The sequence below is a fragment of the Carcharhinus amblyrhynchos genome, chromosome 21 (genome assembly GCF_965287045.1).
Source record: "Carcharhinus amblyrhynchos chromosome 21, sCarAmb.v2.hapA, whole genome shotgun sequence".
In the NCBI taxonomy this organism is placed as follows: Eukaryota; Metazoa; Chordata; class Chondrichthyes; order Carcharhiniformes; family Carcharhinidae; genus Carcharhinus; species Carcharhinus amblyrhynchos.
Window position 1 is genome coordinate 24734350 of NC_137344.1, and position 23310 is coordinate 24757659.

General features: G+C 41.6%; 1 protein-coding gene across 6 annotated transcripts in view; it reads right to left on the reverse strand.

Moving 5' to 3' along the window:
* ccdc57 (coiled-coil domain containing 57) overlaps positions 1 to 22037 on the reverse strand; it is a 206771-nt gene extending 184734 nt beyond the window's left edge. For 5 of the 6 annotated variants that reach the window (XR_013889108.1, XR_013889109.1, XM_080208853.1 and 2 more), the window contains exon 1: positions 21871 to 22018. The gene's annotated coding sequence lies outside the window, so the exon portion shown is untranslated. Of the gene's footprint in view, positions 1 to 21870 lie in introns of all 6 variants that reach the window. The other variant, XM_080208852.1, reaches the window with a different exon arrangement.
* Between the last annotated feature and the right edge of the window lie 1273 nt (positions 22038 to 23310).

Here is a 23310-nt window from a genome sequence, read left to right on the forward strand (position 1 = left end):
GGGGATCAATAACTAGCGGTGTTTCATAGGGATCAGTGTTGGGACCTTTGTTGTTTGTAACATATATAAATGACCTGGAGGAAAATGTAGGTGGTCTGATTAGTAAATTTGCAGATTACACAAAAATTAGTGGAGTTGCAGACAGTAAAAGGATTGTCAAAGGATACAGCAAGGTACAGACAAATTACAGACTAGGGCAGAGAACTGGCAGGTGGGTGGCATGGTGGCACAGTGGATAGCATTGCTGTCTCACAGCATCGGGGACCCAGGTTCAATTCTGGCCATGGGTAACTGTGGAATTTGCATGATCTCCTCATGTCTGCGTTGGTTTCCTCTGGGTGCTCCGGTTTCCTCCCACAGTCCAAAGATGTGGGGTTAGGTTGATTGGCCATGCTAAATTAGCTCTTCACGTCAGGGAGACTAGCAGGTAAGTACAGGGATGGGGCCTGGGTGGGATTGTTGTTGGTGCAGGCTCAATAGGCCAAATGGCCTCCTTCTGCACTGCAAGGATTCTATGATTCTAAATACGAGGAGACGCATTTTGGAAGATTAATTTCAGGTTTGAATTATGTAGTAAATGGCAGAACCCTTAGGTGCATTGACATAGAGGGATTTGGGTGTACAGGTTCACAGATCCTGAAAGTGGCAACACAGGTGGATAAAGGTGGGCAAGAAGTCATGCAGCACTCTTGCCTTCATTGGCCAGGGCATCGACTATAAAAGTTAGTAAATTATGTTATAGCTGTAAAAGACTTTAGTTAGGTCATATTTGCAGCTGTATAGGGCACTGGTGAGGCCGCAGCTGGAGTACTGTGTGCAGTTTTGGTCGCCGCACTTACGCAAGGATATTTTGGCCTTGGAGGGAGTGCAGAGGAGGTTTACTAGGCTGATACCGGAGGTGAGGAGGTTGAACTATGAGGAGAGGCTGAATAAACTAGGCTTGTACTCGTTAGAGTTTAGAAGAATGAGGGGAGATCTCATTGAGACATATAAGATGATGAATGGGATGGATAAGATAGAGGTGGAGAGGCTCTTCCCGCTCAGAAAGGACAGTAGGACTAGAGGGCACAGCCTCAAGATAAAGGGGGGGGGGGGGAGGCGGTTTAGAATGGAGTTGAGGAGGAACTTCTTCGCTCAAAGGGTGGTGAATCTCTGGAATTCTCTGCCCGTTGAAGTGGTGGAGGCTGCCTTGCTAAATATTTTTAAGGCGCGGGTTGATAGGTTTTTGATAGGCAAGGGGATTAAGGGTTATGGGGAGAGGGCGGGAATGTGGAACTGAGACACAACAGATCAGCCATGATCTCATTGAATGGCGGGGCAGGCTCGAGGGGCTAGATGGCCTACTCCTGCTCCCATTTCTTATGTTCTTATGTTATATTTAGAAAATTGCTCGCAATTTTGGACTCTGCATTACAAGAAGGATGTGGATGCTTTGGAGAGGCTGCAAAGAAGGTTTACTAGGATGTTGCCTGGTCTGGAAAGCTTTAGGTATGCAGGTACAAAACTCTGATTGTTTTCACTGGAAAGATGGAGGCGGAGGGGCAACCTGATAAAGATCTAAAAAATTATGAGAGGTACAGATAGAATGGATAGTCAAAGGTCTTTTCCCTAGGGTGGAAAGGTCAACTACAAGAGGGCACAGGTTTAAGATGAGAGGGGTAAGTTTAGGAGAGAGATGTGCAGTGAAGGTTTTTGCACAGGTAGTGGTGGGACACACTACCAGTGGATGTGGTGGAAGCAGGCATGTTAACAATGTACAAGGCATATCTTGATGAACAGGAGGCGAACAGAGGGATAGAAACAATGTATCAACACAGGCTTGGTGGGCTGAAAGGCCTGTTCCTGTGCTGATTATTCTTTTGAATGAGATGATCAAGTTATTAACTATTCCACCAGACAACGGTTTGAGGCTAAAGATGAAGCTACTTTCCTGTTTCTCTTGTTTATTTGTTAACCTTGTAATGGTACATTACAGTAAAATTTAACTCTGGCAGTTCATATACAGATTAATTATGTTCAATATAGTACATAAAACATCAAGATGCCCCAATTCACTTACAGTACAGATTGCATTATGATATGGAGATGTTGCCATTGCACTGGGGTGGGCACAGTAAGAAGTCTCACAACACCAGGTTAAAGTCCAACAGATTTATTTGGTATCACGAGCTTTCAGAGCACTGCTTCTTCATCAGTTGTGAGTCTTCTTACTATTAACATTATATTAAACATTTCCTGAGACATACACAGACTGAAGAAGATTTTACCCTAGATTGAAGGAGCAGTACCAAATAAATAATCTTATAAACCTTGTATTTCTAGCACGTAATAATATCATATAAAATTGACAGTTGTGTTTGCATCAACTCAAAAACTTCTTCAGTGTAGATGGCATTGACGCTATCCATGACATTGATTTAAATGGTCTGGAAGAAGGATGTTAAAAATGCTATGGTCAGGTTTTCTAGTCTATTCGGGACAGCCTTCAAAAGTATACTTCTTTCAGCACTTTGCGTTAGAAGAGTACAGCTGAGAGCCTACATGCAATTATCTTGCTATCAGCAGTGTTTCTAAATATGCACAATCCACCTTTACCAGTGAGACTGAGATTTTCTCATGGGAGGGTTTTGTTAAAGGGTCTCCTTTTTGAAGTTCAAACAAAAGTTCCTGTATTCATGTTAAAGGAAAAATGGTATCTGCAGTGGTGACAGCAGTTTAAGGACTGTACCATAAAGTAGTGGCACAATCCCAAAATAATTAATGAACCAAGTAAATTAAAATGCAAAACTTCATTTTTTTCCCCCGACCAGAACATTTGCTATGGCAAGGCAATTGACCAAAGAATCTAAATCATACTTCAGCGTGTATTTTTTTTATCCACAGCAGTATCTGAATGGCTGAATCAGACATCTATACAGATCTATGGCACACCACTGTTAGCTAGCCAGCCACACAATTAAGAAATTAACAAATTAATTAGCCAGCACAGTATTAGCAGGAGATTTAATGGCATACGGACATGCCTAATATGCTGCAGATAATGACAAAGCTCAAGTCTCCAATATCTTATTTGGATTCTAGTATTAAGACTATGGAAAAGTCTAATAGTTTGAAATAAGAATAATTTAATGGGACGTGGAATGCAATAGCAACTTCAGTATGACTCAGCAGTTTCATTCAACTTCTTTGATACATAATTAAGTCAGCTTGTTGTTTAATTTATTCTATGGAATGAATACAAAATTAACTGTGAAAGGATGACACTATTTTACTGCCATGAGGAGGATTCACAACATGAAGACTTCAGTAAAACCAATACAAAATGTCAGTCATCCTTTTGTCTTATTAAACATAACTATATTAAAATAACATAGAACTACAGAGTGTAAGACGTGCATTTTAACGTGAAACACAAGTCTGACACACAAAGACTGGGATTATTTGGATTTTCACTACCCAATTAAATTTACTCAAAGAAAAACTGTCAAAACTATTACCATGCAGCAAAAAGGAAAAACCATAAACTTTGTTCTATAATTAAGCACTTTTACCCTTTTTCTGAATGCTAAAATGTCTTGCATGAAAAACTTGAAACGTGCTGTTTAATTTGGAATCTGCAATGTAAGCCTAAAATATACAATGTGCAGATAGGCAATTTTCATGCTTGGTTTAAAGTTTTTCCATTGTGTTTTATCAAGTACACGGACGTCATTGTTTTTGTGATTTTAACATTAGTTTGAGTTTAAATGACTTTTTTTCATAACACATTTACGTTGCTGTCGTTTTTATAATTATGAAACAGCCACTGGATGTTGGAGACGAAACAGCCTGAAAACAGGTTGTTGTACTCAGTGTTAATGAGTGACAAGACAAACAGAAACAACTGGAAGAACTGAATTCCAAAGGTGAGGCCAGTGACCATTCTCGACACCAAATTATCATTTGACAGAGCGTAGCATTAAGGAGCCCTAGTGAAATTGAAGTCAGAGGAAATCAGATGAGAAATTCTCCACTGGCTGAAATCATATTTAACACACCAATAATCACAGCCTCAAATCGTCACTGCAGGAATTCTTCAAGCCAGTGTCCTAGGCTTTACTATCTTCAGTTATTTCATCAATAACCTTCTTGTCAGCATGAAATCAAAAGTGTGGATGTTTAATGATGAAAGCACAGAGCTCAGCTCCATTCACAACTCCACAGATACTGAAGCCATCTGCATCTGCATGCAAAGACCTGGACAGAATTCAGTCTGGGAATAAGTGGCAATTAACAAACACATCACATATGGGCCAGCAATGGCCATTTCCAACAATGCTGAGTCTAACCATGTCGCCATGACATTTAATAACATTACCATCACAGAATCCACCCATTATAACATGCAAGGAGCCACCATTGACAGGAAAGTTAATAGGATCAGCAAGATAAATAGTGCCTATAAGAGCAAGTTAAGTATTCTGCAGCAAGTAACTCAGTCTAATTTCTGAAAGCCTCTGCAGTGTCCCCAAGATGTAATTCAGGAGTATCAAGGGAGTACACCTCACTTGTCTAGTTGAGTTCTGCTCCAACAACATTCAAAGAGTTTTACATCATCCTGAAAAAAACCCAGCCCATTTGATTGGCAGATCATCATCACTTTAAACATTCACTTTCACCATCATGAATGCACAGTGGCTGTAGCATATACCATTTACTAGATGCACTGCAATGACTTGCCAAGGCTTCTTTGACAGCACCTTCCAAACCCACGACCTCTACCACCTAGAAGGTCAATGCCAGCAGGTGCATGGAAACACCACTGTGATACCCAATAAGGAGTTAATTTCATTACTAGACACTACTAATCACATTCCTGAAAGACAACAAGTCCACTGGAAATAAATTGCAAGTTGTGAAGTATTGTACTATAACACCACAACAGACTTTATTACATTTGGAGGTGGGCCCATTGTGTAGAATAGGACAAGAGATAAGAGGCCATTCAGCATGATGGGCCCAGGAGATAAATCAATTAACAATACGATACAACAAATGAGTCTAATTCCAGTGGCTGGGAAGGAAGGAGGATAAAAGCAGGTTTACAACTATTCAAGGTAAGAGATGCCAGAGAGAGAGAATGAGACTCAGACCAACTCTCCAGAAGATGACCTGAAGTTGAGGCTTTGCAAAAGAGTACCCCTGCACCAGCTGTGATCAGAGAACAGATGAGCAATATCACATGAACTAAAACTATTCTTGTGTGCGTGTGTATGTATAATTAGAGTATTTGTTAGTAACTTGCTTTTTGTACAATAAAACATTGTGATTGTTTAAACTGAAACTTGTGTCTTGGGGTTATTACTCAATATCACCGGAAAGCGCATCGGACCTGTTTCTGGACACAGGGTCAACACCAACACCTGCAAGTTCCCAAGTCACATAACATCCTAACTTAAAGTTTAAAGTTTTAAAGTTTATTTATTAGTCACAAGTAAGGCTTACATTAACACTGCAATTAAGACGTAGAAATGTATCCCCACTCTTTCAATCAAGGGATTAAATTTCTGGGACTCCCTAGCAGCATGTTGAACTACCTACACCACATGGACTGTAACAATTCAAAACTGTGGCTTATCACCACCTCTTCAAAGATAACTAGAGTTAGTTACAAATGCTGTTAAAACCTAAAAGGTCAGAAGGATTATGAGGCCCTGCTTTTACAGTCTGTATTCACATTGAAAAATCAAGATCAAGCGAGCTTTTGCTCCATGAGAGGTTTCTGTCCTCCATAGACTCCAGGTTAGTAGATCCAGGGAATCTATTAATAACTGGCCTATTTTGACCCAAAAAAAATTCATTTTTGACTTGTGTTGTTTTCCCAAATGGGATTGGGACAATGCTGTTACATCTTTGGAAACATGGGATAGAAACTCCAATTGGTGTATGCCTCCAGCATCCTTTCTCAGATTGAGAAAAAAAAGAGTTGGTTGTCATTTTTGGTGTGAATTTCTTTATCAGCGTTGAAAGAGATTTTGATGACTCTTTAAAATTTGGCATGTCTGCAAGGCAGATTAATGCTTGGACCCGAAAAATTCCAACCTTATCTGAAATAAGGCACATGATCAGGTGGTTCAAACCTTCAAAAAAAAATGACGTGAAGAAACAACTGGCGCAACCATGGAGGCCAAACTGGCACAATTTTTGTTTGATTATATGACCACACCATACACAGCAATAGATATTTCCTCAGCAGATTTATTAATCGGATGACAGGTTCATACCAGATTAAACCTACTGTTCCCAAACTTGGTGTGGAGGGTGGAGTCCCAACAAGAAAATTTTAAAAAATTAACATTTTCCAAGGATAGAAAGAACTTTTGCAAAGGGTGAGAGAACTGGGGATGATCCCAATTGGATCCCTGGATCACCATGGGAAAAACAGGGCCATTATCTTACAAAAGTCAAAGTCCAGCTTAAAACCTTAAAGATGGTCAGTCACCAGTAATTCTACCTTTGTTGGGGTAACTTTTGTTGTGATGGTACAATTCAGTTGTAATGCTCCTGTCCCTGGAAGAGGGGATACCTGTATGGCCTCAGCCTCAACTTTTTTACTAGGCAGCAAGCATTTTTGCTTGTTCCTGATACTTCGCCTTGGCTGTTCATTGACAGTGTTTGCAATAATACATCAACTGGTAACTGCACCTTTCTGAAGTGAGTTCTTTAATACTCTTGGGGTTGTAACCAATTTTCCTTGATTGTCTGGTGGTGATATTAGGGTTCCAATTTCAAAAGGGGCCCCTTAACACCTGCCTAACACTCTCCATTGAAGACCGATTACACAAGTTCCCTCTCCCTAATTGGAGGGCATTGCTGCTCCATGCCCCCTATAGTTCCTGAGTCCCTTTTTCTGAGTTATCTAATCTTATGGCTATTTCAATGTTTAAATTTCGAATCGTGTTCTATCAACAGCTTCTTTTGACTAGTTAGGTAATTTATGCCACAGACCAATCTGTCTTGCAACATTTCATTAAGAAGCAGTCCAAATTCTCAACGTTCTGCCATTTTTCCATGACCTAGCCAAAAACTCAGTGACAGATACCCTAAGAATTCCTGCAGCCATGTTGAAGTGAGATCTCTGGAATACTACAGCTTTCCTAATGGTTTTTCACCAGGTCCACTAGCATTACTAAAAAGTTTTTGGATCATGGGCATCCAGATAGGTCAGACTTTTTAAACACACAAAAGTGGGGCCCTGCATGCCACCAACAATATCACCTTTTGCTTTTTGTTTCCTTCAATGTTGTTAGCAAAGAAGTAGTAATGCATGCGCTTTGTACATTAGAACATAGAAAAACTACAGCACAAACAGGCCCTTCGGCCCACAAGCTGCACCGATCATATCTCTACCTACTAGGCTTACCTATAACCCTCAATCCTATTAAGTCCCATGTACTCATCCAGAAGTCTCTTAAAAGACCCTATCAAATTTGCTTCCACCACCACTGACGGCAGCTGATTCCACTCACCCACCACACTCTGAGTGAAAAACTTACCCCTGACATCTTCTCTGTACCTACTCCCCTGCACCTTAAACCCGTGTCCTCTCGTGGCAACCACTTCAGCCCTGGGAAAAAGCCTCTGAGAATCCACCTGATCAATACCTCTCAACATCATATACACCTCTATCGGGTCACCTCTCATCCTTCATCTCTCCGAGGAGAAAAGACCGAGCTCTCTCAACCTATCCTCATAAGGCATGCCACCCAATCCAGGCAACATCCTTGTAAATCTCCTCTGCACCCTTTCAATAGCTTCCATATCCCTCCTGTAATGAGGCAACCAGAACTGAGCACAGTACTCCAAATGAGATCTGACCAGGGTCTTATAAAGCTGCAGCATTATCTCCTGACTCCTAAACTCAATCTCTCGATTGACGAAGGCCAGTACACCATACGCCTTCTTAACCACATCCTCCACCTGAGAGGCCAATTTAAGAGTCCTATGGACCCGGACCCCAAGGTCCTTCTGATCCTCTACACTGCTAAGAGTCTTACCCTTGATATTATATTCCTTCATCCCATTTGGCCTGCCATAATGTACCACTACACATTTATCCGGGTTGAAGTCGATCTGCCACTTCTCTGCCCAGTCTTGCATCCTATCTATGTCACGCTGCAACTTCCGACATCCCTCCAAACTATCCACAATACCACCAACCTTCGAGTCATCGGCAAAACTTTCCAACCCATCCCTCCACTTCCTCATCCAGGTCATTTATAAAAATCACAAACAGCAAGGGTCCCAGAACAGATCCCTGGGGCACTCCACTGCTGTCCGACCTCCATTCAGAAAAAGACCCATCTACAACCACTCTCTGCCTTCTGCGGGCAAGCCAGTTCTGGATCCACAAGGCAACAGCCCCTTGGATCTCATGCCCTCTCACTTTCTCAAGAAGTCTTGCATGGGGAACCTTATTGAACACCTTGCTGAAGTCCATATAATCTGCCACTCTTCCTTCACCAATGTGTTTAGTCACATTTTCAAAGAACTCAACCAGGCTCGTAAGGCACGATCTGCCTTTGACAAAGCCGTGCTGACTACTTTTGAGCATACTAAACTTCTCTACACGTGCATAAATCCTGTCTCTCAGGATCTTCTCCATCAACTTACCAACCACTGAGGTTGGACTCACTGGTTGGTAATTTCCCGGGCTATCCCTATTCCCTTTCTTGAATATAGGTACCACATCTGCAATCCTCCAATCCTCCGGAACCTCTCCCATCTCCATCGATGATGCAAAGATCATTGCCAGAGGCTCTGCAATCTCTTCCCTTGCTTCCCACAGTAGCCTGGGGGACCATCCGGTCCCGGCGACTTATTTATCTTGATGTTATTCAAAAGTTCCAACACATAGTCTTTCTTAATGTCCACATACTCAATATATTAGGAACAGTCTTCCCCACTGGGATCACAGGATTCAAGTTTCCTGAAAAGAGGCATTATGGCTTTTTTTAAAACCAGCGAAGATTCTTGACATACAGTGGTTGCCAGAGGGAGAGTTGGAGGAAAAAAATTCTTGTCGCTAATGTAGTAATTCAGCCAACTGCCATCACCAAAGACCCTTTATTGTGTACAAAGAACAGGGCTGTATCCACTCAATATGGAAGCTCATATTCCACAAAGCCTATGGGAAATTCTATTCCGCCGTGACCTTTGTGGCCATTGTAACAACTAGCATTCCTTAAAAGAACATTGGAAACACTACTTCATAAGATTTGTGTGCAATAAATATATAAAACTCTTCCAGATTCTGAAATAGTATCAGCTGTTTGATACTAGAGTCTTAACATACATGATCTTTCTTCTCCTTTTCCTAAAAACATGATTGATGTAAACAGAAATTCCTCATTTAAACACTGCAGCTGATAATGTCAATAAATCAATATACGATGTTGAATGACAAGATCCAAACAATTAACAAACTACTTATCAGTGTGGATGGGCCTAACATTGCTACTAAAATAGCAGTGAGTTTAATGTGCACCTCAGTATTACTGCATAATTATATATAATACATAACAGTGCAATGCCACTCAACCTCTTTGGCCTCAACAGAGAATTTATGAAACTCTTAATTCTCAATCCTGCAGATCGTAAATTGTAATTAGTGATCATCTTTAAATTCTTTATCTTTCTCTTTGTTCACATTTTCTTTTCTTTTTTCTATATCCAATTTGACTCTAATTAACTCTATTTCCTTCGCCATCAATCCCGTGCTTCATTTACATGTTACAAAGCTCATTGGTTTAGGAGATAAAGTGTTGGTCCCTTTGCTCGCCACAGTCCCAGATGCTCCGTTGTTTCTTGCAGACAAGAGCTCACAATTCATGGATGACAGTGGATCAAGAAGGCAGCCCCTCACTTTTTCAAGACAATTAGGATTGGACAATAAGGGATACCCACATCCCATGAAGGATTTTTACAAAATTTCCTGCATGAAATATTTTTAAGAGCTGAAAGGTGAAGGGCAACAGAGCAATTAAATCGATTAGTTGTTGTCCAGTCATACCATTATTCTGGACACTGTAGAATCATGACAGTTATCACTAATCAGGCTCAGTGAAATAGTTTTAGTTTTAGTTTTAGTTCACCATTAGCCATGTTTTGGAAAATAATTCCAAAGTGAATGGATAAAGGAAAAGGGATTGCAGCAAAAAGTTTAGAACTTATTTTTAAGTAAATGATATAATATTGCCCGAAAGAGGGACAAATTTAAAACAAAAATAAAATCAAATTATCTTGTTCTGTGAAAGAATAGGGGTCAAATAATATGGAATTACTACAGGAATAATAGGTTATTTGGGGTAAACTCACAGTATATTTTAACAGGAATCAAAACTAGCTGACAAAAACAACAAGGTCTATTCGCTTCACAATGTGAATTCACTAATAAGAAATACATATGCCTAAAAAACGGTACTTCATGGTTCTTACCATTACATTAGCATATAAAATAACACTCCTGATATTTAAAACTGCATCTTACTGGGCAGTGTACCTTGACCAATGCAACTGTTTCCAGTTTTTAGAGATAAATTCAAAATAACATTCCCTTGAAATGGAATGGGCACCCTCATTATAACAGGAGGCTGTTTCACCAAACATCGGATAACTAAGGGTGGTCTCTATCATTGATCAAATTAATATCCCCTACCTAACCATACAAGCCCAAAATTAATTAATTATATGTATCTTAACCCAAATTTTCCAATTAGATTTCACAGATTGGCTTTGGAGCTGTTCCAAATGCAGCAAATCTCACATACTTGGTGATTAAGATAATGTTACTTATTTAATGGATGTTCTTATTTGCTTTTAAAATGGTGTCTCTGTAACAAGTCTAAACCTAGGATTTTCTCTTAGAAATAAGAACGATATTTTAGTTTCAAGAGTTATCTAGCTTGTGATTTATATCTTTTGGATCAGAACCACAACTGCATGGTTTCTTATACTAAACGTGTGTGCTAAATGTTGCATTTAGACCTTCGTATCAAACACTCGCTGTACCCACTCCAGTCCTCTTGTGGTGAGGGAATATTTACTGATAGGTTTCACCCAGACCCATACAATATCCAGGAAATTACAATCAATTTAACAAATAGTTGTAAAAATTCTGTCAAGTTGAAAATAATAATTCTGGCTGGTTTCAGTCCTTCACTTGGAGGTCCAGCAGGGCCCATAACTCAGTTACATGCCTTTGGATTTATCTCCCTTTGACTGAAATTATGGAGAATTAAACAGAAAATACATCAGATCTTGAATAAACTTGAAACATTAAAAGAAGGTTCTAACACACCACAATGTTTATTGCCAAGAAGTAATATTACAATAATGAAGATAGTTTTGACATATATGAGTAGCTCTTGCATCAAGAGGTGTTTTAGTATCCAGCATTTGACCTGAACATTACAAAGCCACCTACAGTGGTGGTACCATCAGCTTCACTTGACAGTATTAATTAAAATGTACTCTATAAAAAAGGTTAAAGGGTGGCTAAAGCATACCATCTAATTAATTACTGATTGATGGGCAAGTTTCTCAAACTTCATTTAAACCATTAGGAATGTTATCTCTCTCTCTCCATCCCCACTGCCATCCAACAAAGATAAACATTGTTACAGAGCTCTTCATTCTGTTACTGAATTATTTCAAAAACTCTAGACTTCAAATACTTCTCCTGCTGAGTGGTTTCCTTATTTTAGATTACGTGGAAGTATTCACATCATGAACCAAAAATATTCAACTCCAGTATTAACGCTCAGATCAACTTAGTATTTTAAAAAAGAACCAGTCTTTGACAGTACAATCAATGTCCAAACTGTTTTTAATCACCTGCTGGGATAGGTGTGGTGAATGGCCTCAAGTAGGAGTGATGCTTTACCAAAAAGTTATGATGCTTTACCAAAAAATTAACAATATACAACATACAGGAAGGCTGACCAAACACAGAAATTTACTGTTAATACAGGGCAATATTCACTGAGGCTTCTGGCATCCACACATGCAGTTATACATAGAAATATGTCAAAATTCAGATGTTACTATCAGAGGTATCCTGCTCCACCCAGGGTACTCTACTACAGACCTCACCTCAGCAGAAATCACCGTAGTGGCATACTTGCCCATAGGTTCATCACTAAAAATGGCTGAAAGATTAATGCAATTCTACTCAGGAGTGCATTTTTGATGGCACTCCTGAACAACCACCCTGGTCCTGATAATTAATTTTACAAGTGTGAAATCTCATTCTCACAGAAAAAAAATTTAAGGTATTTTTAAACAAGCAAATTAAAAAATTTTTATTGGTTTTATGTCTGTCTCTTTTATTGCTTTCCCATTATCCTATCTGTATTTCCCAATCATTTAGATCTAATTTATAGTTCCTAGTTTGAACGCTCCCAGAAAGAATTCTTCAATCTGATGTTTAAAGAACCTCTTTCTTGTTCTTTTCATAGTTTGCAGAGGTCCCTGGAGGAGGGTACCACACTGAATCAGAATTAGTGAACTCTTTGTTGACAAACCTACAAAAATCTTTGTGGGCAACTGGCAGCAAGGTGAACAGCATCATTCCTTTGCAAGATTCAGGCCAGTATCACATTCACAAAGTAGCAGCAGTGAAGATGCTTCCATTTTCCACATACAACAAATTTGGTTTGCAATAAATCATTATTTTATTCTACTAAAGTTAATTGACTCAGATTTGGCTGAACTCAGATTTTAAAAAAGTTATGTTGAATCTGTTCCAATCACCCTTTCGGGCAGTAAGTTCCAAATAAACTGAAAAGTTCAAGATCTACAAAAAGATTTCAAAAAGAAAGCTTTTTATTCTTTCGTGGCGTGTGGGTGGCATATTTGTTGCACATTCCCAATTGCCTTTGAGAAGCTGGTGGTGAATTGCCTTCTAGAAGCACTACAGTCCAACAGGTGAGGAAGGAAGGAAATTCCAGGGTTGTAATCCAGCTAGTATGAAGGAATGGCCAAACAATTCCAAATCAAATTGATGTGTGGGTTCAAGGGAAATGTGCAGCTAGTGGTGTTCCAATGTATCTGCTACAACTGTCCTAGATGGTAGATGCTGCTGGTTTGGAGGATTGCTGCAGTGCATCTTATAAATTGTAAACACTGCTGCCAATGTGCATCGGTAATGGTGGGGGCATAAAGTTTAAGAATTTGTCTACCTCAGCCTTGAATATATTCAGTAACTCAATCTTCACAACTCTTTAGGGTAGAAAATTCCAAAGATTCACGATCCCCAAACAAGAAATTTCTTCTCATCTCCGTCTTAAATAGGAGACCCCCCATTTGTGAAATTATAATCTCTAGTTCTAGAATCCTCCACAAGGGGAAACACCACTTACCTTGCCAAGCATCTTCAGAATCTTGTATGTTGCAATACTACCTCCCATTCTTGTAAACTCCAGTTAATATAGGCCCAAATCGCTCAATCTTTCTTCAGAAGAAAATCCCTTCATATCAGGAAAACCTAGTAAACTTCATTTAAAATACCTCCAATGCAAGTATGCCCCCCTCCCCCGCCGGCCTCTATTTTGTGTTTACATATATTTGGAAGGTTAATGACTTCAGGTTGTCTGTATAGTAATGAGAGTTTACAATGTGAAAGCAAACAGGGTTTGTAGAAAAGCTAGGCTGTTGCTTAGCAACTGGGGCCATCCTGGGACAGAAAAAGTCTTTTGAGTTAGTTGCAAGCCGGAGCCAGGAGCCAGGAGGCACTGGAGAGGACAAGGGATCTGCACCTTACCAAAAGAAAGTCCCAAAAACCAAGGAGTTGGGATTTAAGGAGACAGCTCATCACCACCTTCATCCCAACTAGGAATGGGCAATAAATGCTGGCCCAGCAGCGTATCCTGTAAATGAATGACAAAATAGAATGCCTTTTGCAATTCCAAATACACTAGACCAAATATACTGGTCCCCCTTTATCCATGCTGCTCATTGGATCCTCAATACATTTGTCAAATATGATTTCCCTTTCATAAAAATTATACTGACTCTGCTAGATTGTATTCATAGAAATCATAGGATCACAGAAACCCTACAGTGCAGAAAGAGGCCATGAGGCTCATCGAGTCTGCATCGACCACAATCCCACCCAGGACCTAATCCCAAACCCCTACATATTTTACCTGCTAATCCCTCTAACCTACGCATCTCAGGACACTAAGGGCCAATTTATCACGGCCAATCAACCTAACCCGCACATTTTTGGACTGTGGGACGAAACCGGAGCACCCAGAGGAAACCCAAGCAGACACGAGGAGAATGTGCAAACTCCACACAAACAGTGACCCAAACCCGGAATTGAACCCAGGTCCCTGGAGCTGTGAAGCAGCAGTGCTAACCACTGTGCTACCGTGCCGCCTTAAAGTATTGATTTTCTAAATGTCCTGCTACTGTTTCTTTAATAGTGGATTCCAACATTTCCCAATCTCAGATGTTCGGCTAACTTATGGTTTCCTGTCTTCCTCCTTTCTTGAATAGAGACGTTAGGTGGGATTTTCTGGCCATGCTTGCCCCAAAACCATAAAACCCCACCTGAGGTCAATCCTTTGCACAGTCTGTCCCACCTCCACAGCCCGATACAATTCCCTTGGTGGGCAGGATGGGAAAATTCCACCTATTGTGTTTGGATTTTCCAACATGCTGGGACTGTCCAAAATCTAGAAAATTTTGGAAAATTACACCCTTGAAAATTTGCTTCGTCCTAAAATTTCTTTCATTTTTAAATGAATGGGAATGCTGCCCACAATTCACTGCAACCAATTCTGAAAAGTAAACCATAACGTAGTACAGCATTCATAGAAGGGCATTAAACATAATGGTGACATCACAATATAAAGAAATACGTTTTGCAAGTTGATGCCTCGTCATATATTTCTACTAGATCCATTGAATGTGGAATTTGAGATAATTTTGCCCCCTCAAACTCATTCTGTCACCCCTTTTGCCATGTTGCTGAGTTCAGTTAACTCCACAGAAACTAGGAAGCTGGAATCTTCTCAATTGTATGGTCAGGTTCAAATTGTTATTGCAAAATTCTGCATGTAACCTTTGTTACGTGAAGCTTGTAAGACAATTAAAGTTCAACCATTTCAGCAAAGGGTCATGTAACAAAGGTTACATACAGAATTTTATGTAACAGTCATGGAACCAGAATGCTGCTATACCTCCTTCCATCTATTGTCGTTCCTGCTATTCTGATTGTTCTGTTGAAAGCTGTATCAATTCAAATCGACTGGAAGTGAAAGCTCAATCTTGACACTGGTAAGAAAAATAACTCAAAACATGAATTCAAACTTATAAAATCTAGCATTCTAATTCATTCGACATCCTTAATTTTCTAACCTTTCAGAACATGTTATTTGTTTAGTGCCTCAGTGATTTAAAGTAGAGCAGATTTTACTTGGTCCTAGCTAACTTTTATTTACAAAGTTCTTTCCGCTTTCTTTTTTTTCCTTCTATCATTAATTTCTTTCCTTGTATATATCCTCCCCACCCCTCAACAATACTCTTGATTCATTGCTAAGAATACAGTTATTCAGGCAGCCCATACAGTATGTTATCTTTTCCAACTGGCTATTTATCTTATACTTATGCACTGCCAGCCAATTTCGTCACATGATAAGCAAAACAACTCAACATAATACGGCCCTACTCATTCCAAGTCAATGCTCTTGAACATAAATCTTCTGCAACTAAATAGCAGGAAGATCAAATTCACTGTTTTTTGTTTGGTTTCTACAACAATCTCTGATCCCTAGCTACCAGCTTCACCCCTCTTGCAAAGAACTGTCTGAGGCTCCACTAGACTGTTTGCATCTTTTGTTTCATATCAGACCCCAAGATAAGCGTCTGATGACATAGCCACATCATCACTTAGACCACCTGCTTTCACTTTCAGAACCCACAAACATAGCCTAATTCTGCTCTTGCTTCAGCTCATCCTCATTCTGAAACCTTCATCCATTCCTTGTTACTTCTAAATTTGACTATTCCAATACACACTTAACCCACCTCCCACATTCTGCCCTCCATAAACTTGAGGTCATCCATGTCCTTACTCACACAAAGTCCCATTCAACTAACACCTGTACCTACTGACCTACAATGGCTCCCATTTAAGCAACATGCCAATTTTAATTTTTTCATCCTTATTTTCAAATCTATCCATGGTCTTAGCCCTCTTAATCTCTGTAATGTCCCCCAACGCCAGAAATCTATGCACTCCTCTAATTCATGTCTCTTAAGCATCCCCAATATTAATTAGCTACTATTTATGGTGGTGCCATTCAAAGCTCTGGAATTCCCTTCCCAAATTGTGCAAGCTCTCTCCCTCTCTTTCCTCCTTTAAGATTCTCCTTCAAAATACATCTTTGACTATCTTTTGCTCATCTGACTTAATATTGTCTTAAGCAGCTATATATAGGGTCAGAAGATGTAGAATCTGCATAGGTAGAGATATGGAACCACAGGTAAAATAACTTGATGCACGTTATGTATAACTCTAAGCAGCAGTTAGGATGTGGGGCACAAAATACACCAGGAGCTAGAAAGGGCATGTAAGAAAGGCAGTGGTGATCATGGGGGACTTCCAATATGCAGGTGGACTGGAAAATCAGGTCAGTAGTGGATTCCAAGAAAAAAAATTTGTGGAATATCTACAAGATAGCTTGTTGGTGTGGAGATGTCAGCTTTGGACTGGGATAAGCATAGTAAGAAGTCCCACAACACAGGTTAAAGTCCAACAGGTTTATTTGATGGCACAAGCTTTTGGAGTGTCGCTCCTTTTTCAGGTGAGTGAGGAGTTGTGTTCAAAACAGGGCATATGTAGACACAAACTCAATTTACAAGATAATGGTTGGAATGCGAGACTTTACAAGTAATCAAGGCTTACAGGTACAAGACAATGCGAGTGGTGAGAGGATTAAGCACAGGTTAAGGTGTGTATTGTCTCTAGCCAGGACAGTTAGTGAGATTTTGCAAGTCTAGGCAAGTCATTGGAGGTTACAGATAGTGTGACATGAACCCAAGATCCAGGTTGAGGCTGTCCTCATGTGTGCAGAACTTATCTATCAGTTTCTGCTCAGCGATTCTGCGCTGTCGTGTGTTGTGAAGGCCGCCTTGGAGAACGCTTATCTAAAGATCAGGGGGTGAATGCCCGTGACTGCTGAAGTGTTCCCCAACAAGAAGAGATTGTCTGTATTGTCTGGGATTGTCGAGCAATGTCCATTCATCTGTTGTCATAGTGTCTGCATGGTCTCCCCAATGTACCATGCCTCGGGGCATCCTTTCCTGCAGCATCTCAGGTAGACGTTGGCCAAGTCACAAGAATATGTACTGTGTACCTGGTGGATGGTGTTTTCACGTGAGATGATGGCATCTGTGTTGATGATCTGGCACATCTTGCAGAGGTTGCTGTGGCAGGGTTGTGTGCTGTTGTGGTCACTGTTCTCCTGAAGGCTTGCTGCAGACACAGCAACCTCTGCAAGATATGCCAGATCATTGACATGAATGCAATCATCTCACGTGAGAACACCATTGACCAGGTACACAGTACTCTTGCAACTTGGCCAACGTTGAGGATGACCTCAACCAGGATCTTGGGTTCATGTCACATTATCTATAATCCCCACAACTTGCCTGGACTTGAAAAATCTCACTAACCGTCCTGGCACTGTTGTGTCTATATATGCCCTGTTTGTGAACACAACTCCTCACTCATCTGAAGGAGCAACACTCCGAAAGCTTGTGCTACCAAGTAAACCTGTTGGACTTTATGTGGTGTTGCGAGACTTCTTACATAGCTTTTTGGCACAGCTTGTGGTAGACCCCACAAGGGATAAGGCAAATCCAGATTCGCTGATGTGTAATGATCTGATTTGATTTGATTTTTATTGTCACATGTATTAGTATACAGTGAAAAGTATTGTTTCTTGCATGCTATATAGTCAAAGCATACTGTTTATAGAGAAGGAAACAGGAGAGTGCAGGATGTAGTGTTACAGTCATAGCTAGGGTATAGAGAAAGATCAACTTAATGCAAGGTGGGTCCATTCAAAAGTCTGATGGCAACAGGGAAGAAGCTGTTTGGTTGGTACGTGACCTCGGACTTTTGTATCTTTTTCCCGACAGAAGAAGGTGGAAGAGAGACTATCTGGAGTGTATGGGGTCCTTAATTATGCTAGCTGCTTTGCTAAGGCAGTGGGACGTGTAGGCAAAGTCAATGGATGGGAGGCTGGTTTGCATGATGGATTGGGCTACATTCACGACCCTTTGTAGTTCCTTGTGGTCTTAAGCAGAGCAGGAGCCATACCAAGCTGTGATACAACCAGAAAGAATGCTTTCTATGATGCATCTGTAAAAGTTGATGAGAGTCGTAGCTGACAAGCCAAATTTCCTTAGTCTTCTGAGAAAGTAGAGGTGTTGGTGGGCTTTCTTATCCATAGTGTCATCATGAGGGGTACCAAAAGGTGTTTAAGGTGAAGGGACCCTTACGAGGCAGTAACCATAATATGATAGAATTCACCTTGCAGTTTGAGAGGGAGAAGCTGGAATCAGATATAACAGTATTACAGTTGAGTAAAGGCAATGGCAGGGGAAGAGCTGGCTAGAGTTGATTGGAAGAGGAGCCTAACAGGAAAGACAGTGTAGCAGCAATGGCAGGAGCATTTCGGGAGGCACAGTAGAATTTTGCCCTAAGGAAGAAGAAATGTACTAAAGGGAGGACAAAGCAACCATGGCTGACAAGTGAAGTCAGGGACTGCATAAAAGCAAAAGATACAGCAAAGATTAGTGGAAAGCCATGCATAGGGAAGCCTTCAAAAAGCAAAAGAAAACAGTTAAAAAAAGCAATAAGGGGAGAAGAAAGTTAGCTGGTAATATAAAAGAAGATTGGAAGAGTTATTTTAGATATATAGAGGGTAATAGAGAGGCAAGAATGGACATTAGACAACTGAAAAATGACACTGGAGAAGAAGTAGTGAGGAACAAAGAAATGGCGAGGAACTTTGCATCAGTCTTCATGATGGAAGACATTGCTAATATAATAAAAATTCAAGAGAGTCAGGGAGCAGAGGTCAATGTGGTGACCATTACTAAGGAGAATGTGCCAGGGAAGCTGAAAGGTCTGAAGATGGATAAATCGCCTGGACCAGATGTGCAGGTTAGGTGATTTGGCCATGCCAAGTTACTCCTTAGCGTCCAAAGATATATAGGTTAGGGGGATGGCTGGGGCAAAACATGAGGTTATAGGGTAGGAATGGGTAAGAGTGGTATAGACTTGATGGGCCAAATGGACTCCTTCTGCACTGTTGGGATTCTTTGACTACATCACAGAGTTCTGAAGGAGATAGCTGAAGAAACTGTGGAGGCATTAGTGGTGATCTTTCAAGAATCACTAGAGTCCAGGATTGGAGAACATACGAATTTCACAGTGATCCAGCTGGGAATCGAATCCAGGTCCCTGGCGCCATGAAGCAGCAGTGCTAACCACAATGCCATCCCTATACAACGTAGGAAAATATGAGGTTGTGCACTTTGGTAGGAAGAACAGAGCTACAGACTATTTTCTAAGTGGGGAGAGAGTTCAGAAATTAGAAGTGCTAAGAGACTTGAGAGTCCTAGTTCAGGATTCTATTGGGATTAACTTGCAGGTTGAATTAGTAGTGAGGAAGGAAATGCAATGTTAGCATTCATTTCGAGAGGACTAGAATACATAAGCAGGGATGTGTTGCTGAGACTTTATAAGGCTCTGGTCACATTTGGAATATTGTGAGCAATTTTGGGCCCCATATCTAAGGGAGGATATGCTGGTCTTGGAGACAGTCCAGAGGACGTTGACGAGAATGATCCTGGGGATGAAAGGCTTGACGTATGATGAGCGTTTGAAGACTCTGGGTCTGTACTTGATGGAGTTTAGAAGAATGAGGTGGATCTCATTGAACCTTACAGAATACTGAAAGCCCTGGATAGAATGGACATGGACAAGATGTTGCCTTTACTAGCAGAGTCTGGGATCCAAGTGCACAGCCTCAGAGTAAAGGGACAACCCTTTAGAACCGAGATGAGGAGGAATTTCTTCAACCAGAGAATGGTTAATCTGTGGAACTCGTTGCCACAGAAGGCTGTGGAGGCCAAGTTATTGGGTGTATTTAAGACAGAGATAGATAGGTTTTTGATTGGTAAGGGGGTCAAAGGTTATGGGGAAAAGGTGTGGAAATAAGGCTGAGAAACATATCAGCCATGATTGAATGGCAGAACAGACTCAATGGGCTGAACGGTCTAATTCTGCTCCTATATCTTAAGGGCGTACGTCAAACTTTGCTTTATTAAATTCCTATGAAGTGTCTTTGAGACATTTTATTATTTTAGTTGTTTCATTTCTAGCTCAGGGGGCTGAAGTCAATTATACTGTGCTTATTGAGTTAACTTAGTCAATAGAGGTCTTGCTTCAAACCTGGGAACTTATTGATCTCTATATCTCAGTTGTCAATCACGTCAAGTAATAACAGAACTAAAGTATCTCTAAATTATGCACTTCATAGGTTTCTCTCACAGCTGGTTGCTTTATTAACAGTATGCTTCAGTCTACTGTATTTCAAAGCGATTACCTTGTGCACCTGCAACACACACATACAGCACTCATCTTTTGTTTTCACAACAAAAAGATGAAACGAAAGAGTGAAATACCAATCATTTGGAAACTAGGTCAAGTAGCACCAGTCAGTAGACACCCTCAGGAACAATTATGAGTTTAACCAAACTGCAGAAACACTCATTAAAGTTAAATTAAACCTACAGATCACATTTAAAAATTATTAATGCATGCAGATTTTGACATCAGTAACTGATTGTTGGGATGCAATAACTGTATCCTGGCCTCTTCACGCTGCTAGGATATTACTTTATCCTGGCCTGTTCACGCTGCTAGGATATTACTGAGCGCGCACAAGCAGCCAGTGCAATCAACATGTGTCTTTCAAGGGGATACAACTGATATTTTAAGAACAAATGATCTTCCCCCTTTGCAGCAGGGGCATTTAAAACCATAAGACAGAAGCAGAATTAGACCACTCCGCCTACCAAGTCTGCCCCACCATTCGATCATGGCTGAGAGGTTTCTCATCCCCATAACCCCTGATCCCCTTATTAATCAAGAACCTATCTCTGTCTTTAAGACACTCAATGACCTGACTTCCACAGCCTTCTGTGGCAAAGACTTCCACAGATTCACCACTCTCTGACTGAAGAAATTCCTCCTCATCTCCATTTTAAAGGATCTTTACCCTCTGGTTCTAGTTTTTCCTATTAGTGAAAATATCCTTTCCACATCCACTCTGTCCAGGTCTCACAGTACCCTGTAACTTTCAATAAGATCCCCCCTCATCCTTCTAAACTCCAACCAGAGTCCTCATCCAACAAACTCTTCATTCCAGGGATCACTCTTGTGAACTACCTCTGGACGCTTTCCAAAGCCAGCACATCCTTCCTTGGATATGGGGCTCAAAACTGCTCACAATACTCCAAATGTAGTCTGATCAGAAGTATAGCCCTGCTCTTGTATTCTAACCTTCTCGACATGAATGCTAATTTCAAGATTATTGCTCAACAAAATACTTAGACTTTTTTTTAAATGAACAGTTTGCACCTTAAGCTGCAGTGACATTGAGGATTAGGAGTAGAGCTCCTCAGTGACTGTTTTCAATGGGCAGGTCTGCCAGTTCCTTCTCTGTTCAGAAGCTGCAAATGGACGGCGGCTGAACCGCCTGCAAACTTCGGCTTAATCTCAGAGAGCTCAGTCGCCCAACTCACCTCTGCCTGTGTGTGTGTGTGTGTCTCTCTCTCTCTCTCCGAGCTGCAAGTCAGACCGTTTTTTCCCAAAACTTAAAAAATCTACCTCTTTGAGCGACAAATCGACTGGAAGCCCGTTCAAATAGGCCGCTGGTTTGCCGTTGCCAAGGTGACTGAGGATGGTGTCGCACCCAATTGTCTCCGGGTCGGCGGGAGAGGCGGTATCTCCTGCACCCCTATTGGGAGGAGGATTTGCGTGCGGCACCGGCAACGGGTTTTTAGGTATGTTTAAATATTGTTTTTATTTTGTTTAAGAAATGGAACAAACAGAAAGTATTGGAAACAAAGAGCCAAAGTTCTAAGAGCAACCCCCTTCAATCCTCTGTTCTCACTGATCAGCATCCAAAATAATTCTCTCGGTGGAAAATACTTTATTTTTTATTCTATTCTTAAAGTTGCAAAGCCAATGCTCAGAATGGACGGGGGGAAACCCGAATCCATCTCCTTGCTTGGTCCAAAAAAATTCAAATGAAAACCAATTCAAGGTCCCCTCAAAAGAGAGAGAGAGACACCAACAGGATCCAGGCTGACAAGATGAGGCACTTCACCCTCACTTCCACCCTCCATCTCCACATCCATCCCCCCGCCCCAAGTCCATCCTCCCATCCCCATCTCCATTCCCCCAAGCTCCATCCCCACTCTCACCTCCATCCTCTCCAATCCCCACCTCCATCCCCCCATTCCCCACCCCCATCCCCCCATTCCCCACCCCCATTCCCCATCCCCACCCCCCATTCCCCACCCCCCCATTCCCCATCCCCCCATTCCCATTCCCCACCATTCCCCATCCCCCCATTCCCCATCCCCCCCATTCCCCACCCCATCCCCCCATTCCCCATCCCCCCCATTCCCCACCCCATCCCCCCATTCCCCATCCCCCCATTCCCCATCCCCCCCATTCCCCACCTCCATCCCCCCATTCCCCACCTCCATCCCCCCATTCCCCACCTCCATCCCCCCAATCCCCACCTCCATCCCCTTCCCCATCTCCACCCTCCATCCCCCCGAGTCGCCATCTCCATCCCTCCATTCCCCACCTCCATCCCCCCATCCCCACCTCCATCCCCCCATCCCCACCTCCATCCCCCCATCCCCACCTCCATCCCCCCATCCCCACCTCCATTCCCCCATCCCCACCTCCATTCCCCCATCCCCACCTCCATTCCCCCATCCCCACCTCCATCCCCCCATCCCCATCTCCATCCTCCCAATCCCCACCTCCATCCCCCTCCCCCCACCTCCATATCCCCTCCACCCACCTCCATCGCCCCATCCTCCCATCCCAACCTTCATCCCCCCATCCCCACCTTCATCCCCCCATCCCCACCTTCAGCCCCCCATCCCCACCTTCATCCCCCCATCCCCACCTTCATCCCTCCATTCCCCACCTCTATCCCCACC